The 15807-nt window shown below is 41.5% G+C and overlaps 1 pseudogene; it reads left to right on the top strand.

Moving 5' to 3' along the window:
* The first annotated feature begins 15095 nt into the window (after nucleotides 1-15095).
* Nucleotides 15096-15711, top strand: LOC105944623 (annotated as a pseudogene).
* Nucleotides 15712-15807: the final 96 nt, after the last annotated feature.

Here is a 15807-nt window from a genome sequence, read left to right on the forward strand (position 1 = left end):
AAAACAGTAGGTAGAAAAGCAAAGAAAAAGGAATAGCAGTGAAGGAAATGTTTAAGTAGAGTATCATGGTTTGGATGTTGGTGTCTTCCCTGAGGCTCTTGTGTTAGAAGCCTGTCCCAGGGTGGCACTGCACAGGTGGTCTGGACCTTTGAAGGGTGGGGCTCAGTGAGAAGTACTATGTCCCTTCAAAGAGATTTAGGAAGTTCTTGAGAGAGAATTGTAAGCAAAACATGAGCTTGGCCCCACCCGACTCTCTTTCTATCTGAAATGTGGTCCCTTGTTTCCATGTATGATTTCCACCCTTGTCAAACACTGTTTGTTATGGCACAATCAGGAGAGTTCTCACCAGAACTGAACTGACGCAGGTGACAGGACATGGAATATCTAGTACTGTGAGCTAAATAAACCTCTTTACTTTATAAAGTTAGCTGCCCAAAGTATTTCAGTATAGTGGTAAAAATAGCACCCAATACATCAAGTAACATAAAAATAGGAGTGCGGCTAGACAGCTAGGAGGAGGTTAAATGGTCATAGAAGAAAAAGTTAAAAACTAAAAATATCAAATGCTGGAATAGAAGCAGACATTGGCATACATGTTCTTTCCACTGATTTCTTTCGTTATGCCTTTTAGCTATATTGACTAAAGCAGTATTCAACAGCACTTCAGTCTCTCACTGGGTTACCAGACACTGCTAGGACAGTCAGATCTCAGTAATTGATTTAGTGTTCACCCTTTAAAATGAAATTATGCTCCAAATCAACTAAACCAATGAAAAGAAATGCAAACATAAACTTTGGAGACAAAACCAGCAAAAAATTAATTATTAGTGTTACAAGTAAGAAATTGAACATTTTAAATTCTAATTCATGTCCTGTCTTCCTTTCTCAGCATATGGTCACCCACATCAGAGACTTGCTAATCCTCCCCCACAATGACCTATTGAGTAAAATTAAATCTACAGGAGATTGTGTCTCTCTGCTTATAGACACAGAATATTTAGTATCTATACTGATGTTGGAAAATTTAACCACATAATACTATGCAAATATTATAGTCAAATTTTACTAATATATGAAAGTATTCCATGAACACTTGAAATTTCTTTTTTCCTAGTAGATGTCTGGGATCCATTATACATTGTAGATACATATCATCTCATAGTAAATTCAAAACACAAATCTACCTCATGTCCCTACCTACACTCCACCCTATACCCTGAGCTAGGACAAATACCCTGGAGCATCTATAGACCCTACAAGCCCCTTATTATAAATGGTATTGGCTTTCATATAGGAGGCATAAGTAGGCTGCTGCCATATGCTGAGTCCAAGGAGTTAATCAGAGGACATTCACCCAAAGCCATCCTAGAAGGCTATTTGTCACTTATACCCAATTAACCTCATAATACTCTGGTGACCATGATTTCTTCAAAAGTTCACTAAAATCATTATCTTAAGTTGCTTATCACTTCATTTGCATTTTCCTCTCACTGTCTACATGGGAAAATTGTTGATATACAATTGAATACATAAACATGTTACACATTTTAAAAATACTTTAAGTACTTCTATGTTATAGTTTACTATGAAGTAGTTAAAATTTCATGAAGACTATAACCATTTCCTGAACAGTGAAATAAAATTTCAAAATGGGTTGTTAGAAGATAATTCTTTTGGGTTGATCATATTTCTTCATGCCTTGCTATCATAAGTACCATGTTTGCTTGAGGCTATCTTTCCAAGGAAGCTTGTTATAGCAAACAGCATTGGTATTGCATAAAGATAGGCTATCCCTCTTTTACCAAAGACAGGAATGCATACAGCCTTGCAAGATCAAGAGTGCCTCCCCACCATAACAAACTCATGTTTGGTAATGTACTTGAGAGCTTTATAACAACCATGTGTTTCTCTAGGATAAAGATCAAGTATATCAATTGCCCCTTTTAAAGGTTCTAGCATCCTAAGGTCAGCATGTTTATCCTCCAACACAACACACTTGGTATTTATGCAGATATTAGGCTTAGAGAAGTGGTCCAAGAGAATACCATATATATTCTGGATACTGCTATTGTTATGAATAATAAAACCATCTGTCTCTAATACAAGAGTCTCATCTCTCTTCCTAGTATCTGCAGCATTCTAACATGCTAGCTGTGCATTATGCTATTCTGTACTTGCTCAGTCCCTACCCACATGGAATTTAAGCTGCCATGAGGCTTATAGGATACTCTATTTTGACCTGGAGAATGCTAGAAATACCTCTGAGTGTTTCCCTTCCCTGTAAATAGACATTATCTCCAGAAAGGCCATGTGGAAATGGAGTCCCTGCAGCACAGAAGATAAGCTTTCACTCTGCAGCCACCCATGCTAAGTGGGTCAGTAAAGGAGGCCATCTTAGAACCTCTTGTCTAAACTGTGGCCACTTTAGGTAAGCTCAGCTGACATGACATGGAGCAAAGTAGGGGTCGTTCAACAGAGCCCAGCTTAGACAACACGCAGGTTGTGACACATATTGAAATGGTGTGTTAGGCTATGAAATTTTAAGGTGATTTATTATGCAACAGTTCAAGATAGAAACAAACACACCTCTTCCTCTTCTTTCCCTAAACACACTTTCTACAGCTGAGATCTCATCTTTATTGAGTAGGAAACATGCAAAGCCAACATTTACTCACTCAACTGATCTCTCAATCTGTAATTACCTTCCTGTCAGACGACTGAAATCCATTAGATGATTAAAATGGTACTTTCTTCCTCAGGATTCTTCTTTTTTTATTTGAGAGAGAAAGAGGGAGAGAGAGAAAGAGACAGAGAATGGGCATGCCAGGACCTTTAGCTACTGCAAACAAACTGCAGTTTCATGTGCCACCACCTTGTGCATCTGACTGCATGTGGGTACTGGGGAATTGAACCTGGTCTTTTGGCTTTGTAGGCAAGCACATTAATGCCAAGCCATCTCTCCAGTCCCTCCTTCAGGATTCTTATATCTCTACCATATATGCCCTAGTACTCCAGTCTAGAAATAGGTATTCTCTATTCTTCTATTTTAGCTGACACTAATGTAACTTATTGCAGATTGTAATACATATCTCCTCACATTTTGCTATTTGTGCCCATATCCACCCTATGCCATAGTTCTTGAAGTGGGAATAGAATTAGGATGACTGGACCCCTGAAGATAAAAAGGACAGGAGAGTTAGCACTTGATAGAAATCATAGATGATCAGGTTTTTTTCTCTTGCCTAGTTCCATAGAACTGTTTTTTCATAAACAGTCAGGACCCCTCCTGGGGGGAAGGTCTTTCATAGGATTTATACATTGTGGCTGGTCAAGTTCAGCCTCCAGAACTTGGTGCTGGAGCTAATCTCTTCCAGAGACAGCCCCTAGCCCTAACCAACCAGCTGTATCTCTGCTTCACTTGGGCCAGCCAAAAGATAGTCCACCACCCTAAGATTATAAATCCTTTTGCAAGGGGAGGGTAGGGGCTCTCTCTGATCGCTTGGGAACTTCCAGCTATGGGTAAGTTTTTCCTTCAGCTGGGCCTAGGCTGGCTTAGGCCAGGCTCAGGCCTAGGCCTAGCTGGGAGGGGCTTAGCCTAGGCCCTAGCTCAGACACAGCCTGGAGACTCCCCCAGCCCTTGCTCTCCACATGTTTCTTTATCCCATTCAGCTCCCCACATGGCAGGAGCTCCTTGAACTTTTCTCTCTTTTTTTATGCTTTTTCCCCCCAGATCTATATCTGGTCACATGGACTCCTGAGCTACACGTGGCCTACATGGGCTTTTGGGCTTCACGTGGTGTACCTCTTTTCTCCCCACTTTATCTCCCCTTACCTCCCAGCTTCCTCTTTCCCCACTCCATTGTAAAATCTGAACAAAAGGTGGTATTTTAAAAACCATTCTCTTGAATCTGGAATTGTCAATTTTTTTGATTACTTTGGAGATATGAACTCAGGGTTTGGGATTCCAGAAAGCACCCAGAACCCCAATTGCCCTGTTACATTCTCAGCTCAATTTGAAGATAGCATCCTATTTACTTCTTCAGTCCTGACATTTGGCATATGTCCCTACTATTGATTTGTTGAACTAAATATTCAGTGGATTTCCATTGTCCACTGAGTTCAACCTTGTCACTAACTGTTTCTTATTTTTAAACACAAACTTTAAAGTTACCAAAAAGAATAAGGACAGTCTATATCAGTTTATATGAAGACATGTTGTGACAGCTGATAACTACTCCCACAGAACAGAATTCTCTGGAAATTCCAATAAACTTTGAACCATATCATCACTCGTGGACACAGTTACTATCATAGTCAGGGTGTGATTTGTACATCCAGGTTAGCCAAAGTCCATGTTTCTTCTTCAGTTTATTTATAAATAGAACTGCCGTTGCTATGGCTGTGTCATAAAAAATATGCTACCAGGAAGCAGAGAAGCCATAATAAGAAATACAATTCAGTTTAAAAAGAAAAGAGCATCTTATTCTCTAAACATATACTCATGTGTAAATAAAGATTTCCTGCAGCAATGTGGAATGAGCTGAAAGCTAAATTATGTGATAGTTAGGACAGGTTGAGTTTGTTGAAAACATAAATAAATAAATAAAAACCAAAGCATGAAACAGGAGTCTAGGCTATCAGGCTCTTACACTGTGAAAGTCCATTGTAGAAGAGTGTGTGCATGCATGGGACGGCATAAATATTTTAAACTAAAATGATCAAACTACATGCGAAGCTGTTCACTGCAACAACAAGCAGGAAGGAAGGAAAGATATTGTCAGGTTTTGAAATTCCAATATAAACAGCTCATAAGAAAGGCCTTTTCCCTTTTGAAAAATCAAAGTCAATGTTTCCTTATTTGGGTAGTTAACTAAACATGGGATGTTTGTGACTGGTAATTCTGAAGGGATTCTACTTGGCAATCCTCAAATGTTGTAATCCATCAACTAACAACAGAGAAAAATAAATAGGAAGGGGAAAATTAGCTTGATGTATTGGCAGAAACAGAAATCTGAAATATGCATTGGAATTAACCTGGGGGAGGAGCTCTTTCTTCTCTTTAGAGGAAGAAAACCCAGTGCCCAGTAACCTAGGCACAGCAGCAATGCTCTGGGAATGCTGAACATATGGATTAGGATGAAAGGTTTTGAGTTCCCCACCCAAAACTTTTGGAGTTAAGCATGAATATGAAATGTTATTACTTCACTCATTGCCTCAAATACCTAGGAACTAATTATGTTGCATTCAGCCTCATTTTTTCCTGTTTTTCTTTGTCTGTCATTGCTATTTAACCAGTTTTCTGTTAGCCTTTCCATCAGGGAAAGTTGACAATTGAAGAAGGAAAACCAATAAAGGTACTCAGAGTTGTAAGGTAATGGTAGGAAATGTCACCTCTTCTACAAAAGCCGGAACTGACTTACATTGTTTTCTCCCAACATCTAGTATGGGCTCTGAAACACATAAGATATGCAATAGATGTTTCTCTAATTAAGGGGAAAATGAGTCAAATTAGACATGAGCATTTATAAGCCATCTAAGACACCCTTGTCTTCCACTTATGAATAACTGAAAGTGGGATTAGTGCAAGCCTCATGACATGCATGAGTCTGTGCCAGGCGGTGGCCGGGTTAGCTGTTCTGTGTTGCAACGTGGGTGGGTTTCCTTGATCAGCATCCAAACCCCAGGTTTCTGTGCTGCAGTTTCTAAGAGAGCAGCTTGCCAATTACTTTCCTACAACCCAGAGTAAGAAATAAATTTTACATCAAGATCCAGCATGAGCACACACACACACACACACACACACACAAAGAGAGAGAGAGGAAGGGGGACAAACATACATCTCCCATTCCCCCTCATAGATGGAAAGCAAGTAGGAGAAACGGAAGCACATTTTATAATTGAAAACAGAAGTTTCATGGAACACGGTAGCTGTACTATATAAAATACTGCTGGGTTTTATCCTGTCATTTCTTTTTGCAACTTTTTTGGTTAATATCATAATCATTTAATAGGTTTCAACCTACAGTAGTAAAATAACCCTTTGGGGCCACTTTGGCTAAGCATAGTGACCTAGATCTTAAGTGACATCCCCAATTGAGAGAATCTATGAGAAGTGAGTGTTTTAAGCTGTTCAGCAACTGACTAGACATCATCTCTTCCAATTCTTGGTCACAAACAATGCTAGAGTGACTTTAGGTGGATTTAGAATTCACATTATATCCCTGAAGCCAGGCAGAGTCTGTACTTCCTTACAGGAGAGTGTCTTGTGGGCTTTAAGCCACTTCTTGGGGATATAGATCAATCACTTGCAGCTAGTGACCTTCAGCTTTCCCAGTGCGGATGACCTTGAATGTTAAAGATGGTGTACCCTTCTCTACAACTTCCCACATGGGTGGGAAAAAGAAGACAGTTTTTTTTCATTTTTATTTTTTGTAATATATTTTATTTATTTATTTGAGAGAGAGAGACAAAGTGCCAGATAGAGAATGGATGTACCAGGGCCTCCAGCCACTACAAATGAACTCCAGGTGCATATAGGGCACTTTGTACATCTGGCTTATGTGGGTACTGGGGAAATCAAACCTGGGTCCTTAGGCCTCACAGGCAAGAGCCTGAACTGCTAAGCCATCTCTGCAGCCCCAAGAAGACACTTTTGTCCTTGGCATCTGATAGGGTTGATGTGAAAAACGTGGTCATCCCAAATACTGGAAACTCACCCTGAAGGACTCAAGCAAATACCTGAATAAGTGCAAAGAACACTGGTGCTTTCATCTTACCTCGTCTAATAATGTATCTCCCTGGCTTTTATACAACCACTCATCAAATACTGTGTGCCTCCTCTCTACCTCACAATGGTTAAGAAGAATGTCTAGCCAAATGGAGCTGCTTTGAAATGAGAGCTGTGACACTAAGTACGTACGATGAGAAAGGCGATCAGCACTCTTCTTCCATTGAGCACTGTTGCATGTCTGTCATAAAGAAAGTAAAACTCCTCTATACAAATTTCCAAGGCATTCCAATTTGCTAGAAGTAGGGCCCTATGAGGTTCAGTCCCTACCTGTGCAGTTCTCTCAGGAAGGTGGCAACAAACACCAAGAGATTTCTAGTGTGACAAGAGGAGGATTACAATGATATAGAAATTAAGTAGAATGAACATATAGGGGAAGGATACCTACAAGTAGGGGCATATATCTTTAATAGACTTGGCTTCCAGCCAAGCATACAAAATTTCTGAAGTTTATTATTATAATTATGATTCAACACCCATCATGTAGATGACATCATTATATGACATTCACCTTTATGCACACATGTTGATGGTCATTGTTTGGAGTTTGCCTGCATGTACACTCCCTATATAAGGACACTGTGACTGGAATAAAGAGCTCAGCTCAACTCAGCTCTGGTCTACTTTGCTTTGCAACTGGTATCTACAAATGTCTAGTCTATGCACTTTATTTTATCCCCTCCACAAATCCCCCTGGAGGCTGTCTGCTATTCCTGACACTTGGTGTAGTCAGCAGGATGAGGATGAATGAGCCAGTCCTCTGCCCCTCCTATCTCATCCCTGGGGATTCCACACTGAACATGTGGCCCTCAACTAAATGGTAGTATCCAATAGCAGCTCTAATGATGGCCTGGGCTCCCCTTAGGATTGGGGAACAATTAATCCCAGTTTGGACAAAATTAAACAGGCCCTGAAATAAATCAAGAGAGGAATCCTTATTGGATCAATGGCTTGACTGTCTGTACTGAGGCAAGTCCAATCAGAAAGCCAAGTCATATAGGAACTTTGAACAAGGGTTCTGCCTATCAAAATAAGACCATAAGGACAGCCCCGATTTGCAAGAGCAGCTGCTGGCACAGAGAACAAAGGATCTGGAACCTGAAAAATGTCTGACAGTCATGGAACAGGGCAACAGTTGTGTGTCTCAGCCTCAGATGGTAGGTGAGTCCAACTCTTGTGCATCCCAGCCATACAGCTATGGAATTGTGGAAGCTGACCAGAAAATGCAAGCAGAGAGTGAGGGAGACAATTTCTGCCTGGCTATTGCATGTTTGAGATGATTGAGCTGATAATCCACAGCTGACCCTGAAGAAATGACAATAATGTTAACCGTTACTAATGTTCCATCATTAAGACAAAGATTGCAGAAAGTACAATGTGTGGCTCCTGATGCAGGGAACCCATCCCTAGCCACCTGGATAATGGCAGCTGCATGAATGGTATGGGAGAATGCTGGGGATATGCAGGAGCAGGTTAGTAAATGGACCACCTATCTTACCTAGACTTGGTGCAAGAGATCCAGGAGAATGGCATGCAGCAGATGATATCTGGGCTGACTCAGATGAAGAAAGTTTGCCTCTCAGCTGAAAGATATAATTTTGGTGTCTGGGCCACCTGAGACATTTGTGTCACTTGTGGCTCTCTTAGCTCCGTACACTGACTGACCTATTGATGTGGTAGCCACTACACTGGCCGGCTGGGGAAATGTTGAAGTTAGGCAACAGAGAAAAGAGGCATGGCCAATAAGGAAACATGGCCAAGGGCCACAAAAGGGGAAAATGTAAAATTAGGAATGAAATTCCCAAAGATATTGTAAGGTGGCCCAATAAAAGTGACTTATAGGCAGTTATTGGCTGCTGGACTTGATCAGGAAATTAAATGGCCTGTGCTAGAAGTACTGGTGGACTTGTGGAAGAAATTGTTCCCCAAACAGTGGTACACCCTGTTGCCTACATCTGTTCAAGCATGAGAAGTGAGTCATGCTGACTACTTCCCCAATTACAACAATGGTCAAGGCATCCAGACTATGGGGAACCCAGGCTACTGAAGACCTCATGTGTAACTTATGATTTACTGGACTCCATAAAATGCCCAAAGGATAATTGGACTTGTTGACAATGGCATAAATACCACCCTTATCTTTGGAAACCCTTCTAAATTCAGTAGTCCATATAGAAAGATATGGAGATAATAGCCAAACAAGTACCTTTGATTCTGGGGGCAGGATGACTCCCACCTTTTAGCTACACTATGTTACTGATAGTTGAGGATAGTTGGGTTCATCCAGGGGGTGAATGTCTTACAAGGCTTGCAAGTTACCATGGTAGAAGGGGACTTTTATTTCCATATATGGACTGTGAAAATAGTGGTATGTGTGTATTTACACCAGGTTGTTATACAACTACAGCAGGTCTCCTGAATAAGGACTATTGTGAAGCAATATCAATTGCCAGAAGGACATGCAGAAAGTGGGCTAACCATTCTGAAATTGGAAGAAGGTATTATCAGCCTGACCCATAGTCCATTCAGCTCTCCCATATGGCCTGTCCAGAAGCCTGACAGCTTCTGGAGAATGTCTGTGGACTATCAAGGACTGAATGAAGTCACCCCCACTCCACTGCAGGCTGCAATACCAGACATCATGAACATTGTGGGCAACATGACCCATGAACTTGGAACTCATTATATTCTAGGTTTAGCTAATGCCTTCTTTTCCACTGACATTGCACCTGAGAGCCAAGAGCAATTTATTTTACTGGGACTTTCATTGTCCTTCCCCAAGGCTATGTAAATAATCCCACAATATGGCATGGTCTGGTGGTCCAGAATTTAGCATACATCTACTCATGTGTGTATTGATGACATAAGGCTGATTTCTGATTCTCTTGCAGATTTGGAGACCATGCAGCACAACCAGCCTATGTGATGTGTTAGGTGAATGGTGGTCAATGATAAATGCTAGCAAAATCCAAGGACCTGGATCTTCTGTCAAATTATTAGTGTTATCTGGTCCGGTAAGACACAACAGTTTCCTTAGGCTGTTGTAGACAAAACATAGGCATAACCACAAGTGAAAACAATGAATCAATCACAGGATTTAAAGGGGGAGGGTTGCTAGGGTACTGGCATAGATTCATACCCCATTTAGCAGATGTTTCAGCTCTTACACCACCTAACAGAGAAGGGGAAACTTGGGATTAGAAACCAGACATAAAGGCTTTTAAGTTTTTAGGTTTGTTTTTTTTAATATTTTTAAAAATTTATTTGTAAGCAGAGAGAGTGGGGGGTTGGAGAGAGGAAGAAGAGAGAGAAGAGGGAGAGAATAGGCATGCCAAAGCTTCCTGCAACTGCAAAAAAAACTTCAGAAGCATGTGCCACTCCATTCATCTGGCTTTACATGGGTACTGGGAAATCAAACTGGGGTCATTAGATTCCACTGTCAAACACCTTAACCACTCACAAAGCCATCTCTCCAGCCCTTCATCCTACTCTTTTTTGTTTGCTTGTTTGTGACTGTTTCTGTTTTTGTTTTTTCAAGGTAGGGTTTCGCTCTACCCCAGGCTGACCTGGAATTCACTATGTAGTCTCAGGGTGGCCTTGAACTCAATGTAATATTCCTACCTCTGCCTCCCAAATGCTGGGATTAAAGGTGTGTGCCACCATGCCTGGCAGGTTTTTAGGTCTTTAAGGCAGCCAAATGCCTGATGGCCAAGGCATAGACCTTCATGGTAGTAGACCCACATACCTGCTTTCAGTTGAGTGTTTATGTAACTCCATAAGAGATATAGTTGGGGGCTGTGGCAGTTCCAAAGGAGGAAACGAATCCTGTTAGGATTCTGGTCTCAACTATGGATGGGAGCTGAAGAATGGTATTCCCTTATTGAGAAGCAACTGGCTGAGGCCTATGCAGCCTTGCATGCTATAGAGCCCATCACTAGGCCCCCACCTGTACAAGTACAGACTACCCATACAATACAGGGATGCTTCTGAACACGGGTGACAAAACTTCATTTGGGACTTGCACAAATCCCACTGTGACTAAGTGGGGTACTTACTGAAACTGACAGGCATGATTTTCCTCTAGCTCACTGTCTCAGGAGTTGCAGGCAGTACTTGGACCAGTGACATATGTCATTAAGGACGAGGTTGAGGACAATATATTTCATGACACACAGAGGTTCTGGTGACCCCTCCCCAGGAGGTCTGGTATACAGATGGTTTCTGTAAAGGGAACCTATCACGTGGGTGGCAGTTGCCCTTCAGTCTGCAACAGCAATTTTTTGGTATAAGATGAGGCAAGGACAGTCTAGTCAAGGGACTGAATCACAAGCTGAATGGCTAGTACTAACACAAGAAGACACTCCTGTAGCTGTGTGTACAGACAGCTGGGCTGTGTACCATGGCCTAACCTTATGATTGTCCAATGGACCTCTCAGGAATGGGAGGTAGGGGATGACCCTTGTGGGGGAAAGCTATGTGGCAGAAGTTATGGGAGATAGGTACTCAGAAGCAGACTCCTATTTATCATGTTTCAGGGCATAAACCCAGCCTGTCTCCTAGAAATGATGTAATAGATGCTCTAACACAGGATATTACAGATGTGTTGCAAAAACTAGCTATGGAGGTTGATTTAATTCAGAAACTCACTAAAGACTGCCTCACCTCAGGGTGTGCAATCATGGGACCCAGCTGGCAGTGGGCTTTAATCACAGGTATCTTAGCAGTAGGTTGCTGTTCAGCATATTGTTGCTGTGGTTTATGGGTGTGGTGGTTTGATTCAGGTGTCCCCCATAAACTTAGGTGTTGTGAATGCTAGCTCCCCAGCTGATGGAGATTTGGGAATTAATGCCTCCTGGAGGGAGTGTATTGTTGGGGGCGGGCTTATGGGCTTTATAGCCAGTTTCCCCATCCCAGTGTTTGGCACACCCTCCTGTTGCTGTGGTCCATCTTCTGTTGGCCAGGGGGTAATGTCCACCCTCTGCTCATGCCATCGTTTTCCCCTGCCATCGTGGAGCTTCCCCTCGAGCCTGTAAGCCAAAATAAACCTCTTTTTCCCAGAAGCTGCTCTTGGTTGGGTGATTTCTACCAGCAATGCGAACCAGACTGCAACAATGGGCATAAAGGTTAATGGGCACAAGGCTCTGCTCTCTGGGCAAAAAGAGCAAACACTCATCACCTGGTCCCTGAAACGTAGGGGATGGAATATAGGGGCATATACCTTTAATAGGCTTAATGTCTAGCACAGCACACAAAATGGCTGTAGCTTATTATTATAATCTGATTCAATACCCCTCATGTAGATGTGATCATTGTGTAGAGTGCATCTGCACATGCACTTCCTACATAAGCATCTGTGGCCACAATAAAGAATTTGGCTCAGGGGCTGGAGAGATGGCTTAGTGGCTAAGGACTTGCCTGGGAAGCCTAAGGACTCCGGTTTGAGGCTCAATTCCCCAGGACCCACATTAGCCAGATGCACAAGTGGGCGCACACATCTGGAGATCATTTGCAGTGACTGGAAGCCCTGGAGCTCCCATTCTCTCTATCTCTCTGCCTCTTTCTCTCTCTCTCTGTCACTGTTAAATAAATGAATAAAAATGAACCAAAAATATTTTTAAAAAATTAAAAAGTAAAAAAAAAAAAAATGAATTTGGCTCAGCCCCTCTCTGTTTTGCATTACAACTGGGGTCGGTGGATGTCTATTCCATGTGACTTCTTCAGCTTGGCCCACCTCCTCCACAAATCACCCTGGAGCTGCCCGCTCCCGATACAACACTAGCAGGAAGGAGTTAGAGGCATCTACAGAGATCTTGGTGCTTGAGCATTAAAAGATCAATAAAAATTTATCAAGTAGACAAAAAGTAAAGACAAGTCAAGTTATGAAGTCTGGGAGAGAAAAACTTGCAAATTAGAGAAGATAACTTTGTAAGAAAATATGAAGATAGCTGAGAGTGGCTTTTTAACCTTGTTCTGAGAGAGGCCAAGGAGAAGGACTTTGGTTTGAGAGCCATCAATAAATAAGTTTCACTGAAAGCCAGGAGCATGAATGAAAAATTCCAGAAAGACTGAAGACCAACACAAGGTGCTCATAACTCTGATGGAGGGCTTAACTTGTGTCAGAGAATCTGCCTACTTGTAATACTGCTCTTAGTTCTATTCAACATCAACACCATCATCGTCATCATCTTCACATGTCATGGGTATCACGACTCCACAGGAAGTTCATATGCACTGTCGTAGTCTTCACAGCAGCCCAGAGAAATAGGTACTAATATGATCTCAATTTCTAAAGATCACAGATCCAGTGATGGACTGAATCAGTCTTTGCACCAGAAGATCTGATGCCAGAGCTGCTGGGCCTTCATCCCCTATACTGTCTTGAGCTCTCTCTGCATAGATCACCTCAGACAGCTTAGGTTCTAAAAGGTGCTGTCTTAAACCAGATTTCTCCTCACTTCAATGACACTCTTGTTTCTAGAATTATCTCTTACTGCCCCTCTCTGGGCTGCCTTGGAGATAACTTTGAAGCTTTTAACTTAGATTAGCTCTGCCTCTTTGGCACAATCATTGTTTCATAATCTGCAGGCTGTAAAATGAAGACTTAGCAGGAGGACGAAACTTCCTAACTACTGGACAAAATCACTTCTAATGCACTAGGCAGTGGGAACTACCATGAGTTATTTGGACTATAAGTTTCCTGGGAAATGGGGGCTGGTTTATGCTCCAAACAAATGTCAACATAAATCAAACTTCTGAAGCCAGATGTTTCATTTATTATTTTAATGTCTATTTTATTTTTGAAAGGATTGCAGGATCTTGGTTATTTTCTGTACTTAGAACTGAGTGTCTGGAGTGAGTCCTCACAGTCAGTCAACATTCCCTTGTCCTGGGAACTAGAACTCTTGTGTGACTTTACTAGTACCTGGATTTAAAGTTCTAGCTAGCCAGCTTTCTGAGGGTGACAATTTAAATGGTTCTCACAGAAAACACAAAAAACACTAGGAGCATTGGTAATAAAGTAGTTTCTTTAAAGTTAAGTGAGTCATAATTCAGCATGAAGTAAATTGATTAGAGAAACATTTGTGAGCTGGCAGTTGGTTAAGATTCCAGCATTTTCTGGGCAATTAGGGCTGTTATGATGGCCATTGGTGCTAATATACAGCAAAGATAGGTCATGTCAGGAGTTCATGCAAACACTCATCATTTCAGAGATTCAAACCCAAGTTGAACCTTTTGGTGTTTGAGTTTGTTAACTGTTGGCTAAATGCCACTTCCTGTCCCTAAGAAAAGAGGCTCGACAAAATCTCATAAAAAATGACTTAAAAGGCTTCCTTGACTTCAAAGGGCTTTTACAAAACAACATTTTGATGAGTTAAGTGTAAAGGAACCAGAAACATACGGATTAAATTTCCTTCAGTAGTCATGTCTAAAAATGGAGAGGGAGTAGCAAATTTCTGTTGCTGAACATGCTTCAAAAAGTATCTCAGAATAACTATTGATCCTCACAGTCATCAGTCTTCCATCCCACATAGCTAACATGGAAAATACTAGCAGGACTTGCCAAAAAGCCTAACCAAACAAATATAGTGTGGGATGGGTTGTCCTTTCTATGGCCCATGACACCAACCTACATTTTGAATAAAATCATCACGGTGCATTACAGTACACAGTCACAAAGAGCAGGTAAGTCAGACCTCTCACTCATGGCAGGCAATTGTCATGCATTTGCCTCACTGATCCACATAAGGTAACTTTACTTTTTTGAATGAAGGGAATGCAAACAAGTATTGAGCCCATGCAAAAGACAGTATTATCTGGGCTGGAGAGATGGCTTAGCAGTTAAGCACTTGCCTGTGAAGCCTAAGGACCCCGGTTCGAGGCTCGGTTCCCCAGGTCCCACGTTAGCCAGATGCACAAGGGGGCACACGCGTCTGGAGTTCGTTTGCAGAGGCTGGAAGCCCTGGCGTGCCCATTCTCTCTCTCCCTCTATCTGTCTTTCTCTCTGTGTCTGTCACTCTCAAATAAATAAATAAATAAAATTATTAAAAAAAAAAGACAGTATTATCTGCTGAATGTATTTGATTCCTATATCATTAATACTCATTATTTTGTGGACTTTTAACCTTTGAAAACAAGTAAACTGATTATTATTTTCCAAGTGGGGGAAATGTTTCAGGATGAAAATATAGTTACATATTATAGAAAAATAAAATAAGCAAAAGTGATTTGCAGCACTGAACAAACATAAATTCTACTCCAGAGCTATGCCTCGGTATTGCCATAAACATAACTGAGGAGTAGCTAGACCATGACTGAATTATTCTGTGCTTGGCTATCTTGTTATAAAAAACAAACCAGCTTTGCAGACACCACAGTGCTCAGTTGCTGGTTCCTGCCAGCCTTGGTCAACCCCACCATGTTCTTTGACATTGCAGTTGATGATGAGCCCTTGGGCCACATCTCCTTCAAAACTGTTTACAGACAAAGTCCCAAAGACAGCAGAAAACTTTATGCTCTGAGCACTGGAGAGAAAAGATTTGATTATAAATGGCCATGCTTTCACAGGGTTATTCCAGGACTTATGTGCCAGGATAGTGACTTCACATGCCATAATAGCACTGATGGCAAGTCCATCTGTAGAGAGAAATCTGAAGATGAAAACTTCATCCTGAAGCATATATGTCTTGGATATTGTCTATGGCACATATATGTCTTGGATATTGTCTATGGCAATTGCTGGTCCAAACACAAACGGTTCCCAATTTTTCATCTGCATTGCCAAGACTGAATGGTTGGATGGTAAGCATGTAGTCTTTGGGAAGGTGAAAGAACGCATGAAGATTATCAAAGAAATGGAGCACCTTGGGTCCAGGAATGGCAAGACCAGCAAGAAGGTCACCATCGCTGACTGTGGACAATTATAATACAGTTGACTTGTTCCATCTTAACCACTAGACTATTCCTTCTTTAGCTCAGGACAGCACACTGCACTCCCCATCTGCTCTCCATATCCTGTAATC

Source organism: Jaculus jaculus, chromosome 1 (genome assembly GCF_020740685.1).
Source record: "Jaculus jaculus isolate mJacJac1 chromosome 1, mJacJac1.mat.Y.cur, whole genome shotgun sequence".
Taxonomy (NCBI): domain Eukaryota; kingdom Metazoa; phylum Chordata; class Mammalia; order Rodentia; family Dipodidae; genus Jaculus; species Jaculus jaculus.